Here is a 22603-nt window from a genome sequence, read left to right as displayed (position 1 = left end):
TTTTCACACCACCAGCGCTTCTGATGGTCCTCATTTGTGTGTGCCTGGATCCCCTTTGTACCTCTGTGAGCCATTCCATACACAAATCCTCACATGAATCCTGCAGAGGTGCCGTGTTCAGCTTCTCATACCATTCATCTAGCACTTAGCACATTGAGCTCCTTTCTGCAGGTCATTTCTTATGTGAGTGGCTTGTTTTCCTTTGGGAGTAGAGACTCTTTGCTCTGTGTATCCTTCAAGCCCAGTACAACATACAGTGTTTGGTGCCACTGCTGCTTTCATGGGAACACCAGAGGGGTCTTTGGAGGATTATAAGCCAATCATTCAATAGCTTTTATTTAGCAGCTGCTGGCTGCTATACTATATTGGGTCCTGGGGTCTCAAAGATAAATTGGTGACATCTCTTCTGTGAACACAAGAAAGCACAAGGAGAAGTGTCAGAAGAGTTCACTAGTGGAGAGTCTAGCTGTCTCCAACCACTTCAGGCTAGTTTAGAACCCCTTCCTCTCTGGTCCTCTGGTGCCCTCAGCCTTTATCCATGATAAGTGTACTTAGTATGCATGCTAGTGTGCTTAACATGCCATCTGTATGTTAAAAAATCTAACATTTGGACTTCCTGGATGGTCCAGTGGTTAAGACTCTGAACTTCCAACGCAAGGGATGCCAGTTCAATCCCTGGTCAGGGAACTAAGATCCCACAAGCTGCATGGCACGGCCAAAACAAAAAAAATCTAACTGTTTATTATGAAAATGTTAAACATATATACAAGTAGGAGAGTGTAACAATGGTCCTTCCCTGCTTCAACAATTATCAACATTTTCCTTTCTGGTTTCATCTCTCCCCACAGTTATTTTTTGTGAGAGAGAAATTTAAGGCAAATCTTAGATGCTGTATCATTTCATTCACTAATACCTCAGGATCCATCTATAAAAGATAAGGACTTTTGGAAAAATGTCACTGCAAAACTATGATCACACCTAACAAAATTAACAATAATTCTCTACTGTCATCGAATGTCTGGTTTGTGTTTATTTTTTCTCCAGTTATCTCAAAAATGTCTTTTTTAAATAATTTTCATTTTTAAAGTTAGGTCAATAGTTGCATTTGATTGGTAGGTTTCTTAAGTTTCTCTTTTAATGCAAAACATTTTAATAGTTGTCAAAGATACAGTTATTAGAATTATCTAAATATCATCTATATAAAAATTGGTATATCACATTAGGTGATTCTATAAAATAAAAACACAAAATCACACAATTCCTGCAATCCAAGAACACATCCCCATATCAATAGTGCAAATTACAAACACATTTTTAAAAAAGAGATTCTTGAAGTTTAATTTCCCATCACTTCCTTTCCCACCCTGCACCATCCCCATGTATTTGTTGATGAAATCAGCTCAACTGTTTTGTTTCCACAATCAGTTTTGGCTGATTCCACTCTTGGAGTGTTTTTTACTATGTCTTTTTATTCCCTGCATTCCTTTCAATTGGCAGTTAGATCTAGAGACTTAACCATCCCAGGTGGTGAAAGTGGTAAAGAATCAGCCTGCCAATGAAGGAGATTCAGGAGACCTGAGTTCCATCCCTGGGTCAAGAAGATCTTCTGGAGGAGGAAATGACAACCCACTCCAGTATTCTGGCATGAAAAATCTTGTCGACAAAGGACCATCCACAATCCATGGGGTCACAAAGAGTCAGACATGACTGAGCAACTGAGCATAACCATAGTCAGATTATATTTTTCTGACAGTAATACAACATCGTTGTAGAGCTTCCGTTATACCACATCAGGATGTGAATGCTGTATTCTCATGGTCTATGTTCTTGTCTTCCTGGTTTGACTTGCTGTTCCTTGGCGGAGTGGGGAGGGACTCTCAATTACTGTAGCCTCCAGTATGTTTGGTGACCCCTGAGTCCTTAGTAGCTGAAGAGCGAGTGGCTCTGCTGAGGGAGCCAGGAGAGGTTTCCTGCAGGACCTGGGTCTTGACAGATGAGCAGGCATTGGCAGGTAGGTGATGGGGCAGACAACCCAGAGAACAGACCTGGGTGAGTTCAGGAGTTGGCTTAACACTTGTGGGCATGGTCACGCTTAAGGACAAAGCAAGCACAAGTAGTGAAGTGGCATTCACTTTAGCCTTGGTAGTGATGTGGGCAGAGAAAGTAGCTCACAGAATTGTGCCAAGGCCACTTCTCTATTGTCTTTGGGTTTGTTCTGCTTGCAGTACAGATGAAAAATGCCCCCTGAAACTCAGGTGAGGGTTCCTGGGAAGCAGTGTTAGTAGCACTTGGGGGACTCAAGTGTCTTGTAGACATCAACCCCATTCACCCACTCATTCATGGAGACAGAAGGGAAGGACCTGGCAGAACAACAGCTTTAGACTCCAGTCTAGATTGGACTCTGGCTGGCTGAGTGACCTTGGGCAAGTCCTCCAAGACAGGAGTCCTGGTTCCGGTCCTTGGCATGTCAGGAACCGGGCCACACAGCAGGAGGTGAGCAGCAGGTGGGAGAGTGAACAGACCTTCATCTGTATTTGCATCTGTTCTTCTTGGCTCTCATTACTGCCTGAGCTCCACCTCCTGTCAGGTCAGTGGAGGCATTAGATTCTCACAGGTGCTCCAACCCTACTGTGAACAGAGCATGCATGAACGAGGTTGTCTACTCCTTACGGGTATCATACTAAACCACCCCCACCACCCCGTATGTGGAAAAATTGTCTTCTATGAAACTGGTCCCTGGCGCCCCAAAGTGTAGGAACTGCGGCTCTAAGAGTTTTGAGACTCAGTCTGAACGTGGTGATGTCAACACTGACCAGATGCTGGTCGTGAGAAGTGTACATTAAGTATACACTAGGCATCTACTATAGTAACTGTTATATTTTTGAGATTAATGTGTGCTGATTCTGGTCCTTCTATTCTGCAAACATTTAGAGGGACTAATGACTGCAGGGGCACTGTGCCAGGCATGGGGTGTGTCCTCCGGGGCCTGTGCCCAGTAATGGAGGAGGTAAGTGGTAAGGAGGTAAGTGGTAAGTTTACAGATAATTACAATGTGAGATGGGAGGGGTTGCCACGAGAGACACGGAGCTAAAAGTGCAGTGAGACAGCCATGCCTTGGCCACGTGTGTCTCTGCGCAGGTCGGCTTCATCCAAGGCCTGCGATGGCCCTCCCTAGATCACAGCCTGTTCGGCTTCTCCTGTTACAACATGAGCAGACTCTCTAAACTGGATGTGAAAGGAAAAAGAACAGAAAGGACTTTCTCTGCTTCTCTGAGGACAGGGGCAGTCTGCCCTCACGACCTGATGGCATCCCTAACCTAGGGATAAGGACACACCTGACGCCTCCATCTTTGCCATAAAGTCAAAGCCGCTTGGGGCCAGTCGGGTGCACTGGCCGTAGAATCCAGCTCTTGGGATCAGCGACCTTCATCTGATTCAGTTTGTCTGCGAGGCCGCAAAACTCAGCTGGATGGTCCAATCTGATGGAAAGTATACACCATGGCCAGAGCCTGAGGATAATGGGCAAGAATCCCCCACTGTCACATGCCGGGCGCCACGGGGGCACGTTGTGCCTGCAGGGCCCGGAGGCTGAAAGCAACATTTTCTCTATGGGAAGCACAGACTCAGCAAGGATTTGTCTCCAGGCGGCACTATAGCCTCCTCTTCTGGCACCGTGGAGACTGTTCTTCTGTCAGGATTTCTGGCATCAGAAGTGAAGGGGAGCTGAGCCAGGGAGCTTCCCGGTGAAAGGTGGGCCTCCCCCAGCCTCTCTGAGCCACCGAGCACCCAGGCTGGTGCTGCTGAAGGGTGGGCGGCCAAGGACAGAATTCTTTTCAGTGAAACCTTCATGCAAGGATTCATCTCCACAGCGTGCATCATGCTTGCACTTGGTGCCTCTGACAGCCTGCGGGTTTGGGCTGCCTTTGCAGCTTTATTAGGCATCACAGCAGCTGAGCAGACTGCTTTTTTTTTTTAACCCCAGTTCTCCGAGCTAGTCTTGAATTTCTCAGGCTTTGCTTTTGTGAAGCCCTTTTATTAAAACTGTGTGATACAGTCACTGAAAAGATCAGAAGGAAAAAAAAAAAATAGAACATAAAGAAGGGAATACCCAGGAAAACCATTGTAGGGATCAAGAAGTAGACCATTCCTGGCTCCCAGAAACACAGCCCCCTTGCTTGGCCACACTCCTCCCCCTCTTCCCTGTCTTTTTTTTTTAACAGTCAGCAGGAACTCATTTTTTTTTTTTTTCCAGGCAGCTTGTGGAAATCTTAGTTCTCTGACCAGGGATTGAACCTGGGCCCTCAGCATTGAAAGTGCAGAATCCTAACCACTGGACCACCAGGGAAGTCCCAGTCCTTCCTGGTTTTTCTTGTTTGTTTGTTTGTTTTTTTTTAATTTAAAAATTAAAAAAAATTAAATGTTGTGTTGGTTGTGGCCATTCAACAATGCAAATCAGCCATAATTTGCTGATTTGCCATATACATATCCATCCATCCATCCATACATATACATACATACATATATGTATGTATACAGCCATATACATACATTCCCTCCCTCCTTAGCCTTCCACCCCTCCCCCATCTCATCCCTCCAGGTCATCACAGAGAGCCAGAGCCTGCTGTGATGAGAATACAGCAAGTTCTCATCAGTTACTCATCTTACACCTGATAATGTATATATGTTGATGCTACTTTCTTCATTTTTCTCACTCTCTTCCTCCCTCACTGTGTCCACAAGTCCACTCTCTACATCTGCATCTCTTTTCCTTCCTTGCAAATAGATTCATCAATATAATTTTTCTAGATTCCAGGTTTTAATGTCAATTGTTTCTTTGCTTCTCTTTATGCTTTGGCCACCTAACTATTAATCTGGAAACACTATAATTTATCCTCGCAAGCTTTACAATTTATAGAAATGGGATTATACACCACCTATTATTTCCCTGCTGGTTTCTTTTACCCAATATCATGTGTGTAAGAGGCCTCTGTGTGGTTCCCCAGAGATGGAGTCCAGGCATTTTCCTGGCTACATAGTATTCCATTGTTAGGACACATAACAAAGTAGTCATTCTGTTGTTGCTGGCTGTTGGAGCTGTTTGCAGCAATGCTGCTGAGAGCGTTCTTGTACAGGTCTCCTGGTGCATGAGTTGCTCTTAAAAGCTATGCTCTCATTTTGTGTGGCTGGGGACAGGGGCTTTGGCTGTGCTGCTCTTCAGGGAACTGATTGTGGATTTTGGCTCATGCTCCAGCCTCTCTCCTGCATACCACTGGGTGGGTGGATTGGCCTGGAGGTCACTCATTAGAATTCTCCCCAGAAATCAAGGGAGGAAGAAGCAAGAACTTTCTGGGAAGGAGAATGGGAACCACTTGAAAGGGTACTGAACTGGAGATCAAAGAGCCCTTCTTGCTGCTGGCTTTTGATGTGAGCCGTTACTGCACACCCTGCAGTAATGAATTCACTTATCTTCAGAGCTCGCTGCATTCCCCACCTACTGCCTCCTAATCAGCAAGCCTCCACTCAAGGCCAACAGCATCATCATTAACAAGTCCTGGGACTCGGAGCCAGGGTGCCCTTGGCTGTCACGGGCACTCAGCCCTGCTGGAATTGCTTTGGGGAAGAGCTTTGAAGCCCATTTGCAGAGGTTGTTAAATCAGAGAAAGCTGGAACCGGAAGTCTTCGAGATTCTCCCAGGCGGGCTCTGTGGCTGTTTACAGGCTTGTGGGGGAAATTTGAAGAGAGGTACTGTTTGTTTTCATTCCATGGAGTTGGTAGGTTCGGCATGTTCAAGAAAGCATCTCCCTTCCTCTCCTCTTTCAATGCCCTTTTGTCTTTTTCACACTCATGCCTCCTTTTTTCAGAAATTAATTAGTCTCTTCTACCATTAAAGAACAGATATACATCTCGCTCCAATGAGCCTTTGATAGGGGTGCCAACTGCTGCTGCTGCTGCTGCTAAGTCGCTTCAGTTGTGTCCAACTCTGTGCGACTCCAGAGACGGCAGCCCACCAGGCTCCCCTGTCCCTGGGATTCTCCAGGCAAGAACACTGGAGTGGGTTGCCATTTCCTTCTCCAATGCATGAAAGTGAAAAGTGAAAGTGAAGTTGCTCAGTCATGTCCGACTCTTTGCAACCCCATGGTCTGCAGCCTACCAGGCTCCTCCGTCCATGGGATTTTCCAGGCAAGAGTACTGGAGTGGGGTGCCATCGCCTTCTCCAGGGGTGCCAACTAATACAGCCTTAAAGATCACTTTTGTAGAACAGAAGACTAAAAGGTAGGAAAAGCAAACATGGGGGAAAATGGTTGTTAGGACAGGTACAATTATTTTGGGGTGACAGAAGCAAGAAGAATGGCATCAAATGAGAGAGGCCATGAGGGAACCTTCTGGGGAAGCTGGAATGTTTTACATCTTGATTTTGGTGGTGGTTACTTGGGTGAATGCATATGTAAAAATCTGTGCATCTGCTACAGCAGAAATTAACACACTGTGGTAAAATCAATAAAGTTGTAAATTCAATAAAATTAAAAAAGTCATCCAGCTGTCCACTTAGATTTGTGCACTTTACTGAATGGAAGTTGCACACTGAAAAAAAAAAAAAAGAAAAATCTAGGGATTTCCCTGGTGTTCCAGTGGCTAGGACTATGTGCTCCCAATGCAGGGGGCCCAGGTTCAATCCCTGGTCAGGGACCTAGATCCTGCATGCTAAAGCTAAGAGATCCCACAAGCTGCAATGAAGATTGAAGATCCAGAGTGTCACAACTAAGACACGGCATAGCCAAATAAATAAATAAATATTTTAAAAAGAAAGAGAGAAAAAGCTGTCAGGAAGTTTCTTCTTGCCCTGATTACCTGCACTTAGCCCGTTTCCTCCATCATCCTCTCAAGTGTCATACATATCACATAGCTGTGTGAAATAAACCCCTCAATACAAGGCTATACATTTTAAACAGTAATATTATTTTAAGGAAAAGAGCAGAAAGATTGTTTTTTATATTTACCCATGTATTTATCAGTTTTGAAGATCCATTTGGGAGATCCATGTTTCTATCAATTTCCCTTCAGTCTGAAGAGCATTCGTTGCTGCTGCTGCTGCTAAGTCGTGTGCAACCCCATAGACAGCAGCCCACCAGGCTCCCCTGTCCCTGGGATTCTCCAGGCAAGAACACTGGAGTGGGTTGCCATACATGTATTATTATTATGTATATTAATAATATATGTATTATTCCAGGTGTAATATTATTAGTATGTACTATTATTTTCTATTCCTCATAAGTCTCTGAAGCTTTATTTTTTTAAAATGTTTTCTTTCTTCTTCATTTGGATAATTCTCTTGATCTGATTTCACATTGACTGACTCTTTTGTTATTTCCAACCTACTGTTAAGCTCATCCAGTGAGTTTTTTATTTCAGACATATTTTTAATTCCAGTATTTCCATTTAGTTCTTTCATAATTTCCAGTTCTCTTTGGTTATTTTCTGTCCACTCATTATATTGCCTTATATATTTGAGCACCATTGTAATGGCTGTCTTAACACACTTGTTAATTTTACATCTAAGTCATCTTGGAGTTGGTTTCACTTGACTGTCATTTCTCTTGTGTATGAGTCGTATTTTCTTATCTCCCCTCATGTCTAGTAATTTTAGATTATACCATGTATACTATGAGCAGTATATTGCAGAGACCCTGGCCTCTGTTAGGTTACTATAAAGAGTAGTGTTCTTCTGTTTTAGCAGGCAATTAACCTGGCTAATCCAATCTGAAATTCTAAATTCTCCTGTGTTATACAGCAACTAATATTTCTGTTTAGTTCCTTCAGCCGTAGCTGGGCATCTTGGTATTAGCCTAACATATGCTTACTTTAGAGTTGGCCAGAGATTTTCTTAGAATTTATATGTAGAATTTGGGGCTTCCCCTTTGGGGCTCTCTTCTTTCCATTATTTCCCCCTCCATTTTCCAGCTACTGTTGCTCTGAATATTGTCTTCTGATTACTGAGCCAGTGAGGTTTCTATTCAACCTTTAGTTGCTTTCTAGTGACATCATTTGTGGACTACATTCAGGAAAAAGGACATTAAAAATGGGCAATTATCCAAGTGCCAAGCTTTTCCTCTAAATGTTGACAACCAATTTTTTGTCTGCTTTTGGCTACTCTCAAATGGCTTCAGACATTGGTTTAGTGTGTGTGTGTGTTTTGTTCACAGTTTATAATTGTTACTTTGAGAGGATTGGTCTAATATGAGCTACTTAGCAATTACTAGAAATGGAATCTTGTCATCTATTCTTGCCTAATGATCTTATGACTTGATTTTGTGTTTGTTTTATTAAAATAAAAATAGTATGGTAAAGCTGCTGATAAAAAATGCTTTCTTTGGCATCAGAAATGTTTCCAGTGTTAAAAAAGGTAGTTAATAGTAATAATAAAAGTGCAATAATTTTTAAATCATAACTTAATAAATATGCTCTTGACAAAGACCTAAGGATAATATTTTTTTTGGAAAATTGGATAGTTTCCACAAACAAGGAGCTTTAGAATAATGGAAAAATTTTAAGAATCATTTTCTAGTAATTTTTTTCTCATTCCATGGAAAAATGAAAACTTTTCTTATTTGGCTCACTTTAAACTTCATCCTTCAGTATTCTCTTTATATTAATTTACACAATATGTGGGTGCTAAAATAGATTTCAATTTTTGTGGATACTAACGTTAAAAGAGTAGAGTTGGATCTAAAAAACAGAGAAATTTTATTACTTTAGGGCTAACACTTGTCTTTATTTTGGAGGCAGACCAGAAAGAAATTTTTGTGCATTACATAAAGAAAAATCCCATTCTGGCTTTCTGCAAATTATGTAAATCATCCTGTAAAAATTCTAATGCTTCAATCTATCATTTCATTTGATTGGTGAGTACTGAGCTTCTCACGGAACATTGGAGTTAATACTATCGTTGTGTATGCATGCTAAGTCACTTCAGTTGTGTCCCAATCTTTGCAACCCTATGGAATGTAGCCCACCAGCGTCCTCTGTCCGGTGGATTCTCCAGGTGAGAATACTGGAGTGGGTTTCCATGCCCTCCTCCAGGGGATCTTCTGGACCCAGGGATTGAAACTGCGACTGTTAAAAGTCTCCCACATTGGCAGGTGGGTTCTTTACCACTGGTGCCACCTGGGAAGCCCAATACTATTGTTGGAACCCAGATATAGAAAATGCTGAAGTCCTTAATGTCTTTGCTCAGCAATGACTCCTGAAGTGCTAAGTTTCCCAAACTTCTTAATCTTATAAGATATAAAATGAATAGAACCCTGATATTTTAACCATGGCTAAATGTGCCCAGGAGACAAGGTTAGCCTATCCTCCAAGACATTGTCTATTAATATGAGATATTTATTTTGATTGTATTTTATAAAGGCTTGAATATTAACTCCCCAATTTTGAAATGATTACCATTTTAAAAAATGAAATAACATATTACTATACATCTGATACATGATAAATAATTTTATTAAGAAATAAAATACCAGTTCAGTTCAGTTCAGTCACTCAGTCGTGTCTGACTCTTTGTGACCCCATGAACCACAGCACGCCAGGCCTGCCTGTCCATCACCAACTCCCGGAGTCCACCCAAACTCATGTCCATTGAGTTGGTGATGCCATCCAACCATCTCATCCTCTGTCGTCCCCTTCTCCTCCTGCCTTCAATCTTTCCCAACATCAGGGTCTTTTCAAATGAGTCAGCTCTTCGCATCAGGTGGCCAAAATATTGGAGTTTCAGCTTCAACATCAGTCCTTCCAATGAACACCCAGGACTGATCTCCTTTAGGATGGACTGGTTGGATCTCCTTGCAGTCCAAGGGACTCTCCAGAGTCTTCTCCAACACCACAGTTCAAAAGCATCAATTCTTCAGCGCTCAGCTTTCTTTATAATCCAACTCTCACATCCATACATGACTACTGGAAAAACCATAGCCTTGACTAGACGGACCTTTGTTGGCAAAGTAATGTCTCTGCTTTTTAATAGCTATCTAGGTTGTCATAACTTTCCTTCCAAGAAGTAAGCGTCTTTTAATTTCATGGCTGCAATCACCATCTGCAGTGATTTTGGAGCCAAAAAAATAAAGTCTGACACTGTTTCCACTGTTTCCCCATCTATTTCCCATGAAGTGATGGGACCAGATGCCATGATCTTCGTTTTCTGAATGTTGAGCTTTAAGCCAACTTTTTCACTCTCCTCTTTCACTTTCCTCAAGAGGCTCTTTAGTTCCTCTTCACTTTCTGCCATAGGGTGGTGTCATCTGCATATCTGAGGTTATTGATATTTCTCCCAGAAATCTTGATTCCAGCTTGTGCTTCTTCCAGCCCAACGTTTCTCATGATGTACTCTGCATATAAGTTAAATAACCAGGATGACAATATACAGCCTTGATGTACTCAGTATATGTAAATAATATTTTTCAGGACTCAAGTACATGTTATTTAATTTTCTTTACCCAATACCAGTATCTTCTTTTTTTGTCTACTCTGTGCAGTTTGCAGGATCTTGGTTCCCTGACCGGAGATTGAACCCAGGCCCCAGCATTGAAAGTGCTGGGTTCTAACCACTAGACTGGCAGGGAACTCCCACCATTATTTTCTTATACAGTAAAACAGCAAAGTACTTTCTTGAAACATGTGCTAGGTGGCCTGAGACAACAAATATTTTTTACAAGAGGCAATACATTTACATAATTAAGGATGAAGTGATTAGACATGATCTTTTTAAATATTCATTTATTTACTTTGTCATTTATTTGGCTGTGCCAGGTCTTAGTCTCAGCCTACAGGATTTTTAGTTGCAGCATGTGGGATTTAGTTCCCTGACCGGGGATTGAACCTGAGCCCCCTGCATTGTGAGTGGGGAGTTTTAGCCATTGAACCACCAGGAAAGTCCCCTAGACATGATCTTATGTGGCCACTAAAAAGTTTTATACAGGTCCTAGTGTCATCATATCCTGCCCAACCACTGGCCCAGGAGAAGCTGGAAGAAGCATACTCTAAATTCTGAAAAGTATCTAACAAAAATGTGAATCTTTTAGCTTTAGAAAAACCAAAAAAAAAAAAAAAAATCATGTAAACAAACATTTTGTTATTTGGTCCAAATAACAAGTTACTAGTGTGTGCTTTGTTACCCGGCTGATTATATTTTTACAAAACTGTTGTTCTGGTTTATGTCATCCTGTATGGATGTTTTGTTGCATTCTCTCTTTAAAATTAAACCAAAGGCACTGGATTTTAGTTGTTTAGTTTTGGAGATTTTAGTGTAAGGAGGAATCTAAATGTTTCCATATGAAGCTCATGGGAAAGTGGTTTAGTATAAAAGATAACTGGAGAAAAGGATATTCTCCAAATCAAGTCCCTGCGTTTGCCAAGTAACTGAGTTATTTCCTGACTCTATATTATGGCATATTGGGTCCCAGACCCTAGATCAGCAGTTTGGCAGGATAGTGTGGGAGTAAGACCTGGATGAAACTCTAGTAGCTACACAGGATAATGTCTTATTCTCTTCTTTTCTTTCTTGTGCAAATGTATTATCATAAAATACATTCGTTGCCTTTGGCCACTCACCATGTGGTCCAAGGAAATATTTCCTTGTTTCATTTTATAAAAATATACTGGCATTGGATAAAGAAAATTAAATAACTTATGAATTTTGTATCTTCAACCAAAGTTGTGAAATGTGAGTGAAGAGAGTTTATTAAGCCAGAGGGCAGTAATCTGACTTCTGTTCTCTTAACTACTTACTATGTATGGTTTGTGATGGGACCCCATAAGAAAAATTTCATCCCCTTCTTCCTCATTTCCTGTCGATTTGGGACAGAGGCAGTTTATGTATTTATTTAAAATTAATTTTTATTGGAGTATAGTTGGTTTACAATGTTGTGTTAGTTGTCTGCTGTACAGCAAAGTGAATCAGTTATACATATATTCACTCTTTTTTAGATTCTCTTCTCATATAGATCATTATAGGATTTTGAGTAGAATTCCCTGTGCTATACAGTAAGTTCTTATTAGTTATCTCTTCTATGTATACTAGTGTGTATATGTCAATCTGAATCTCTCAATTTATCCTCCCCCTCCCCTTTCCCCCTGGAAACCATAAATTTATTTTATACATCTCTGACTCTATTTCTGTTTTGTAAAAAGGTTCACCTGTAGAAGATGAAGTTTAAATAGAATAGAGCTAGATTTGTGAGTTACCAATGAGAAAGCACCCTGCCCAGATGCTGCCTTTTTCTTTCAACCAGAAGAGAAACTTCTGCAAGCCTCCAAGAAATAATCCTTTGAGTCAAGATATAAAGAAAAAGGTTTGGAGTAGAACCAATATTATTCTAGTATTATTCTACAGGACTTGACTTTAATTTTATTGTAACCAATTCAAATGTATTTTAATTTTGTTTGCGATCCCATGGACTGTAGGCCACCAGGCTCCTCTGTCCATGGAATTTTCCAGGCAAGAGTACTGGAGTGGGTTGCCATTTCCTATTCCAGAGGATCTTCCTGACCAAGGGATCAGACCTACATCTCTTGCATCTCTTGCATTGGTAGGCAGTGTCTCTAGCACTGCACCATCTGGGAAGCCCAATGTTTATATGGTAACTATCAATAGATGTATCCCACATAAGCAAAAGCTCATTGGGGTCATCAATAACTTTTGAGATTGTGAAGGGGCCTTGAGATCACAAGGTTTGAGAATCACTGCTCTTATGTACTATAAAATTTGGATGGAAAAGGATGTTGGGTTTATTTGTTAAACACATTATTCTTCCTTTTCTTTGTATTCCTTTCTAGCAGGGTAACTTGTAAGTTACCGAACCTTGAAATTTATCAGTGCTAAGAGGAATCGTATTTTCATGAAATTGTACTTTCCCGGTATCGGAGACAATTTTCTGATGATCTTACCAGCTCACCATGTTACTTCTACTAACAGGACCCTGGCATAATGTTTGTGTTATGGATACCAAGCCCTGTTACCATTGAATAGAACAGAGTAAACTTAAGCTCAGCCAGTTAGAGTCTCACTCCCAGAAATTTGGTGCTGAGATTTAGAGACAGCCAGTAACCTTTTCTTTATGGCCTAAACTGAGTTAGTGAAAACTCAAGCAGAGGCAAATCACCCAGATAAAGATGACCTGAGAGAGAGAGAGAGAGAAGGCACAGGAGTACTTAGAGAAATAAGGAGAAATCGAGAGGCCCCCAATGGTTTTCTGGGTCTTTGCTATAGACCCTTCTGAAGCTTGGCTGCCTTCATGCCCCTGGGTTTTATGAATTACCCTTGTAACCTTAAATTAAAATTTCCCTTTCAATAAAGCTAGCTCAAGTTGATTTCTGTTGTTGTTAACCAAGCAGATCTGAAAGTAGACTCAATTTCTATAAAACTGAAATTCTTGTGACGGTATTACTCTTGTTTAAGGGTGCAATAGAAAATATCTCAGAAAGAACTAAAAATAATTTAAGAGAAAGAATAGGGACATTGATAAGGAAATGTATCTTCTTGTCCCTATTTAAAATTTTAGCAATGTTTATAGGCATCACCTTTCTTCAGAAGGACAGGTAGAATATGGTGGATGGGTAATCTGCCAGTGAAATGAAGGAGCATCTGTCTTTTCTGGCCCATCTTGTTACCTAGTCCCTTCTCTGCTTTATTGGAGTGTGGGTGTGTGAGCGCACATCACATACACACCTTCTGGCCTTACTGTTACTGAGTCCAGCCTTGTGCTGCTCACCCCACGATAGGCCAATCAATTGAGAGATAAGGTGTTGGGGCAAGAAGATAGTAACTTTATTCAGAAAGACTGAGAAGCTGATGGATTAATGTCCCAAGGAATCATCTTCCCCAAGTTAGAGTTTAGGCTTCTTTTATACTAAAAGGGAAGAAGTTAAAGTCTTGGTTCCAGCTAGGCTCTGGAGGAGATGTGTTAATTTCTTCCTTCCTGCAGCCATTCACTGCTGGGTCTGATCAGGATGTCTTCTGTGAACTAAACAAAGGTATTTTTGCTGAACACTCATTACCTGGGCTTCCTTGGTGGCTCAGATGGTAAAGAGTCTGCCTGCAATGTAGGAGACTTGGGTTCAAATCCTGGGTCAGGAAGATCCCCTGAAGAAGAGAATGGCAACCCTCTCCAGTATTCTTGCCTGGAGAATTCCATGGACAGACGAGCCTGTCAGGCTACAGTCCATGGGATTGCAAAGAGTTGGACATGACTGAATGACTAACACTTCTTGCCTTTGGCACTCACCTGGGAGGCAGGGCTCCCATAGATGTCAACGACCCATTGACATTGACATTGAAGTCGCTCAGTCGTGTCTGACTCTTTGCGACCCCATGGACTGTAGCCTACCAGGCTCCTATGTCCGTGGAATTTTCCAGGCAAGAGTACTGGAGTGGGTTGCTATTTCCTTCTCCAGGAGATCTTCCTGACCCAGGGATCGAACCTGGGTCTCCCGCATTGTAGGCAGACGGTTTACCATCTGAGCCATCAGGGCATTATATATAATTTAAACTTATAGGCAACATCCCTTTAATGATTAACTTGTAATGGTATACAAAGATTCTTTCTTTTTACATAACCACTTGATTTTGATGTTGCCATATTAGTTTTTACTAAACCCTCTGTGGCTATTTCTGTCATGTTTACCACTCTAACCTCATGAACTTAGAACAGTGCCTGGCATAGTATGGGCACTCAGTCAATGTTTGTTGAGCAAATAAATAAATGATCATCTTAAATAGCTGTGGAGGAGATTCACTAGACCAAATATGATGTGAGTTAAAATCTCATTAAGACTTTATTTTGATTTTTAAAGTTCAAATTTGAAATGCAGTTTTCACTGAGAAAAACAAAAGTCTTTTCTCTCACCAGCTCTTTGCTAGCAAGCCTCTCTCTCTGGCACACCATTCAGAGTCTTGCTCTTTTCCTTGTCTCTGATCAATCCTAACAGAGTTGTCTTCTTTCTATGTCCTGAATTCTGTGTAGCTTCCTAGTGATAAGATGCCATCCTGGTTTGAACGATGAGGAGGAGCAAAAGTTTAAGATGGAATGAGTGACTGAAACCAGATCAAGGAGAGATTTGAGTTCCAGGCTGAGGAGTTTCAGTTTTATCTTGTGAATACTAGAATGCTCTAGAAGAGGACTGTAAGTTCTTCCACACCATGAGTTCTTCTTACCTGAAGAAATGCATCTTATAGGAAGGTTCATGAAGCCTCAGTGAACAGAATGGATTAGAAACAGAGCCCATGGCCAGAAGATCAATAAGGACTATTATTATGGTCTGGGTATAGAATGATGAAGATACTGTTTAGTTTCTTCTGACTATAACTGTGATAAAAGGTGCTTGACGTCTTCATGTATCTTTAGAGCACAGAAGAAGAGGCAGTACTAGGTTTCTTTGTTTCAAGACCTCTATGCTTTGAGCACAGTGTAGGCAGGACATGTAAGTAGGATTTAGGAGTTGATATGATTATATAGTTCTAGCACTTGTAATGGTTTCATGCCTCCATGCCATTGTTCCTGGTATTCCATCTTTCTGGAATGCCATCATCCTCATTCTCCTCCAACTGAAATTTCCTTCATCCTTTAGGTCCACTTCCTCTTTGTCATCTTCCCTGATCTGCAGGTTAGAATTAAGGTCTCCTTTCTCCCACCTTCTATAGAAGGATCTCTTTCTTTAGAAGACACTTACCCCATTATGCCTTGTATCATGTTCATCTCCCACTTGAATGTGGACTCCAAGGGGAAGGGACCACGATGCACCCAATCTTGTGTGCCCCACTGTGCCTGGTCCATGGCTTTGCACTTAAGTGAGGGTGAATTTCATTCCTATAGAATGACCTTGAGGCATTTTAAAAATGAAGGCAGAATTTTGCCTATATTCTTGGTAACTGAGAAACCACTAGATGAGCCATTCTATTTATTCACAGTGGTCACAACATTGCCAAAATATGAACGACTTCATTTAAAGTTGTGAAAATCATATACTCTGTGTTCACACCTACCAATTTCCAACCTACTGGGCAGTCTTGAATGACTTGCATGGCTCTGCTGTTTCCTGAATGTTAACTAAACACCAAGATTACAGGGTAAACCTGTTAAGTGACTGATTCAGAGCTGAATCCCACTATTTAAGCTCCCTGCTTTTTTGGGAGATTAAATGACATGTAATTTAGCTGTGTGGGTCTAGTATTGCTTACAGTAAATGGTGTATATGTTGGAAAGGTTCATTAGTCAGATCTAACAACTTGACTACTCTTCAAAATCTAAGTGATTAGGGCTCATTCAGTGAAATGAATTGGTACACAGGAGTAGGTTCATGACTCAGATAGCATGAGTGCCTTTTACAAGGTTTTAGCAGAGGAAAAGGAGCCAACAGAGTTAATGACTTTGGACTTGGGTCTTTCATATAAGCTTTGTGCCAAAAAGCACTTTGTTCCTCCAACACAATCACTCAGCTCCTGCCCCTCCTAGGTGGAGAGGAAGTGAATGCAGAGTCTAATATGAGGTTGGGTATGCAGTAGAGACCCAGGGCTGTGCTTGTTTGCCTCTTGGATACAGAGCTCCTATCTCAACTATACAAAATTGAGGAAAATTACATTGCGCAACATTATTCAATTGTATTCAAACTCATTTGTTGGGGATTGACAAACACAAAAGAGAAAAGACTTAAATAGCAAGGCTGAGATTGAAGAATACCCTGGCAAGTAGAGGCAGAGACCAACTTCTCCCTGCAGGTCAAAACGTGCTCCTACCCCAAGGGAAGAGAAGCGAGGGGAAGGGATAGGAAGGGAAGGGAAGAGAAAATAAGTCCAGCTTCCTTTAGCTCCTGCTTTCTATGGGAGACTTGGGATTTTTCCTTGGTTCTCAAATATGAGATGTTTTATGGAGCAAGCACCCCATGAGCACAGAGAAGCCTGTTGGATTGTCTTTTATAAGCAGATAATGTAGGGTGGTCCTCAACTGCTTTACTGTCATAAACACTACACCATACACAGGTTGTGGGCAGTTGGGTCTTCTGTGGAAGTGGCTAGAGGAGGTCAAAGGGACAGGTGTCCACTTACTTCTACAATTTGGCAACATCAGTGGTGTCCACTGCTGAGAAGACCCTCAATATTCATTTGTTTTTTCTTTAGCCTGACTACCATTTTTGTCCCTGCTCAGCAGCACAAATGGAACAGCTGCTGCTGTTGCTTTTGAAGAACTATTACTATAGGATTCTTATTTAAAATATACTCAGCAAATTACTTATTCCAGAAGGGCATAAAATATTCATGGAAGATGCTAATGAAAAATATGTTCATTAGCTTATTCTAAGTATCATCAATTCACCTATTCATGCATGTATTTTTGCCTTTTCATACTGGTGAGAATGAAACAGAAGTAGAAGATATTAAGAAGAGATGGCAAGAATACACAGAAGAACTATGCAAAAAAGATCTTCATGACCCAGATAATCACAATGGTGTGATCACTCATGTAGAGCCAGACATCCTGGAATGTGAAGTCAAGTGGGCCTTAAGAAGTATCACTACGAACAAAGCTAGTGGAGGTGATGGAATTCCGGTTGAGCTATTTCAAATCCTAAAAGATGATGCTGTGAAAGTGCTGCACTCAATATGTCAGCAAATTTGAAAACTCAGCAGTGGCCACAGGACTGGAAAAGGTCAGTTTTCATTCCAATCCCAAAGAAAGGCAATGCCAAAGAATGCTCAAACTACCACATAATTGCACTCATCTCACACGCTAGTAAAGTAATGCTCAAAATTCTCCAAGCCAGGCTTCAGCAATACATGAACCGTGAACTTCCAGATGTTCAAGCTGGTTTTAGAAAAGGCAGAGGAACCAGAGATCAAATTGCCAACATCTGCTGGATCATCGAAAAAGCAAAAGAGTTCCAGAAAAACATCTATTTCTGCTTTATTGACTATGTCAAAGCCTTTGACTGTGTGGATCACAATAAACTGTGGAAAATTCTGAAAGAGATGGGAATACCAGACCACCTGATCTGCCTCTTGAGAAACCTGTATGCAGGTCAGGAAGCAACAGTTAGAACTGGACATGGAACAACAGACTGGTTCCAAATAGGAAAAGGAGTTCGTCAAGGCTGTATATTGTCACCCTGTTTATTTAACTTATATGCAGAGTACATCATGAGAAATGCTGGGCTGGATGAAGCACAAGCTGGAATCAAGACTGTTGGGAGAAATATCAATAACCTCAGATATGCAGATGATACCACCCTTATGGCAGAAAGTGAAGAGGAACTAAACAGCCTCTTGATGAAGGTGAAAGAGGAGAGTGAAAAAGTTGGCTTAAAGCTCAACATTCAGAAAACGAAGATCATGGCATCCGGTCCCATCACTTCGTGGGAAATAGATGGGGAAACAGTGGAAACACTGGCTGACTATATTTTCTTGGGGTCCAAAATTACTGCAGATGGTGACTATAGCTATGAAATTAAAAGATGCTTGCTCCTTTGAAGAAAAGCAATGACTAATTTAGACAGCATGTTAAAAAGCAGAGACATGACTTTGCTGACAAAGGTCTATCTAGTCAAAGCTATGGTTTTTCCAGTAGTCATGTATGTATGTGAGAGTTGGACTATAATGAAAGCTGAGTGCCGAAGAATTGATGCTTTTGAACTCTGGTCCTAGAGAAGACTCTTGAGAGTCCCTTGGACAGCAAGGAGATCAAACCAGTCAATTCTAAAAGAAATCAGTCCTGATTATTCATTGGAAGGACTGATGCTGAAGCTGAAACTCCAATACTTTGGGCACCTGATGCGAAGAACTGACTCATTAGAAAGGACCCTGATGCTGGGAAAGATTGAAGGCAGGAGAAGGGGATGACAGAACATGAGATGGTTGGATGGCATCACCGACTTGATGGACATGAGTTTGAACAAGCTCTGGGAGATGGTAAAGGACAGGGAAGCCTGCATGCTGCAGTCCATGGGGTTGCAAAATGTCGGACACAATTGAATGACTGGACTGAACTGAGCTGATTCAATCAATGTTTATTGAGGGTATGCTATATACCACACATTGTTCTAGGCTTTGGGAATATAGCAGAGGACACATAAAGAACTTAGCCCAGAGGAAACTTAAAGTGCACACTTCATCAATCAAAGGCAGATAAATGACGTCTAATTTGACTCCCTGTTTTAGAAATGAGGACTCTGAGACTGCCTATCCTTTGGGGATTGTAGTTATGGGTGAAAAATATTAACATGGGCAGTCAGCGGAGTGAGGTGGGGAATCCCAGCTGATAACAAAGTGAAATAGCTGAAGAAAATTTCCTTTAGACTGAGCCAAGTTTAGCATAAAAAGTATGCATCTCCTGTTATCTATGATGCTATAAATCCTTTTCCAAAGCACATGGTACAAATTGTACATTACTGTTAATACAAATGCTCAAAGAGCATTTAAATAACATCTTGTAAGTGGCTACTAGAAATCTAGCACAGTGTTTTTACCTGTATTATCTTATTTAATCCTTCAACCATTGAATGGACTAGGGCTTACAATTCTCCTTATACAAATGGTGCAACTGAGTGTTGACTGAAAAAGATGTACAACCCTTGAGTTGCTAGTTAAGTTTTATTTGGGGCAAAATGAGAACTGCAGCCCAGGAGGCAGCACCTCAGATAGTTCTGAGAGATTGCTCCAAAGTGCAGTGGGGTAAGGTCAAAATATAAGGTTTTGGTGAAGGGGGAGTTCAACACCATTAAAGCACTCATTTTACAAAAGGTTTCTTGCTAGTCTTGAAGATCTGATGTCACCATGAAGGGATTTAGTGCTTCTCTAGATATGAGGAGATGGAAAGATTAAGATCATAAAATCTGTTCCTAAAAACATGCAACTACCTAAAGACGTGTCCCACCAGATTCCCTGGAGCACAGAGTGCCTCACTGCATCCTGAACTCCCTCAGGGGTTGTTGGAGGTTAACAGCTATAGCAGCAAGGGGCTCAATCTCTGTAGAGACAGAAAGCAAAAGCCTTTGTTCAGTTGTTGGCAATGCTCTTGGCAAGTACCAGTTTGTAGTTGACATGAATTTAAGAGACTTTAATCTGCTGAATAAGTGATGGAGCCGTGCTTTGGAAGCAGGTTTTCTGATGCTACTCCCAGTGCTGGTCATACTATGCTGTACTGTGCTCCTACCACTGGTAATTGGTTAATTTGTTTACTTGACAGATATTGAGGACTTATTACAGGCCTTGCACTATGCTAGGCACTCTGACAGTACAGAATAAAAAAGAAAACAGAACCTGCCTTCAAATAATATGGAAATTATAATACAGTGTGATAATGCTATGGTGAAAGGTATACCTGGGGTGTAGGGGGCTCAGAAGAAACTCATTGCCTGCTGCTAAGGTGGCTGAAGAACATTTCTGAAGGAAGTGACCCCTGAAGCAGGGAGTTACTTGCTGAGTGGGTAGTAACCAGGTAAAGAAAGAGTGAGGACTTCCCTGGTGGTCCAGTGGTTAAGAATCTGCCTGCCAATGGAGGGGACATGGGTTCGATGCCTGGTCTGAGAGGATCCCACATGCTGAGGAGCAACTAAGTCCATGTACCACAACTACTGAGCCCACGATCTAGAGTCCAAGCTCTGCAACAATGAGCAGCCTGCACACCGCCACTGGAGAGTAGCCCCTGCTCACCGAAACTGGAGAAAGCCCACCTGCAGCAATGAAGAGCCAGTGCAGCCAAAAATAATAAATAAAATAAATTAGAAAAATTTTAAATGTTAAAAAAGGAGAAAGGGTGAGTGCAGGATATCACAGGCAAAAGGAGCAGGTCTCAAGCAGGCACAGTGTAATTAGGAAACCACAAATAGACTGATGAGTGGGAAGCTCAGGGCTTGAAGAAGACTGATGCAGAGTCTCTTATTACTAGTGAGTTGACTGCTGAAGACTTTGCTTTCAAATCAGTTTAATAGCTCCCAAGATTTTGTTCTCTAAAAAGACTATTTCATGGCAACACACAGCCCTCAACTCACAGTTCTGGGTTGGTCATTTTCGGACTCCTCTGAAGAATGTGCCAATGGTCTGAATAAGACTCCCCAGGAGGATTTGAAAACCTGACATTAGAATCTTCAACAATCCATTGTTCCTAGAACCTTGACTCCCTTCCTGGGGTTTCTCTGATCTCCCTGTGGAAGATTTTGCTTTGGAATTGCCGGAAAGAAGCCTGAACCCTCTGTGAAGTGGCAGCAAGCTGGTTTCTAACAGGAAGTTTATGATCAAACGACTTGTTGACATATACATCTTGAAAGCAGCATTTGTTTGTTTGATGTTTTCTATTATTCACCAAGGCCTATTCCTTTAGGATTTGCAGTGTCCAAATGTATTCTAAAATATGCAAAACTGAACATATCAAACCTTCTAAATCAGCAGGGGATGCTGAATCCTTGTATCCACCCAGGTGGATGAACCAGACTGTAAAAGCTGGCTTTGCCTGCATCTGAAAAATGCATTCCATTTTCATCATAGCCATGGAAGTATGTGTGCATGCTCAGTGCGTCCAACTTTTTGTCAGACTTCCCTATGGACTGTAGCCTGCCAGGCTCTTCTGTCCATGGAATTCTCCAGGCAAGATTACTGGAGGAGGTTGCCATTTCCTACTACAGGGGATCTTCCCAACCCAGGGATCAAACCCGAGTCTCTTGCATCTCCTGCATTGGTAGGTGAATTTTTTTACCACTAGTGCCACCTGGAAAGCCACAGAAGCATCAACCTAATCTTGGTTTGTTGATTTCAATTTTAGGAACCCTCAGTTGCCCTAGTTATATTTATCACTAATTTGTAAGGCAAAATCTTTTTATGTATTATCCCTAGCTCATCCAGATATGGGGGAAAATGAATAAAAACCTCTCCCAGAAAAGGGTTAAAATCTGATCCAGCAATCCCACTCTTGGGCATATCTGGGCAAAACTATAGTTTGAAAACATATATGCATCCCTTTGTTGATAGCTGCACTACTTAAAATAGCCAAGATAGGGTAACGACCTAAATGCCCATCAACAGACGAATGGATAAAGAAGATATATATATACCACATCTTTAAAAAATATAGATTGTATATATATACACAATTAGTACTATTCAGCCATAAAAATGAGTAAAATAATGCCATTTGCAGCAACATGGATGGACCTAGATAGTATCATACTAAAATCAAGTAAGTCAGGAAAAGAAAGATGAATACTGTATAGTATCACCTATATATGAAATCTGAAATATAACACAAATGAACTTATCTTTGATCCCTGGGTTGGGAAGATCCCCTGGAGAAGGGAAAGGCAACACACTCCAGTATTCTGGCCTAGAGAATTCCATGGACTGTATAGTCCATGGGGTCGCAAAGAGTCAGACACGACTGAGTGACTTTCACTTCACTTCACTTCGCAAAACAGAAACAGACAGACAGACCTAGAGAATAGACTGGTTGCCAAGGGAGAGAGAAGCTGGGGGAGGAATGGATTAGGAATTTGCAATTAGCATATATGGATAGAATGGATAAACAACAAAGTCCCATGGTATAGCACAGGAAATTATTAATATATTTGTGTGTACTTG

General features: G+C 41.3%; 1 non-coding gene across 1 annotated transcript; it reads right to left on the bottom strand.

The window, feature by feature from the left end:
• Window positions 1–4272: 4272 nt before the first annotated feature.
• Window positions 4273–4345, bottom strand: TRNAE-UUC (transfer RNA glutamic acid (anticodon UUC)). Its single transcript has one exon. It is a non-coding gene; the product is annotated as a tRNA-Glu (tRNA).
• Between the last annotated feature and the right edge of the window lie 18258 nt (window positions 4346–22603).

This window comes from Bos mutus, chromosome 9, assembly GCF_027580195.1.
Source record: "Bos mutus isolate GX-2022 chromosome 9, NWIPB_WYAK_1.1, whole genome shotgun sequence".
Lineage (NCBI taxonomy): Eukaryota > Metazoa > Chordata > Mammalia > Artiodactyla > Bovidae > Bos > Bos mutus.
This window is presented reverse-complemented; position numbering and strand designations above follow the sequence as displayed.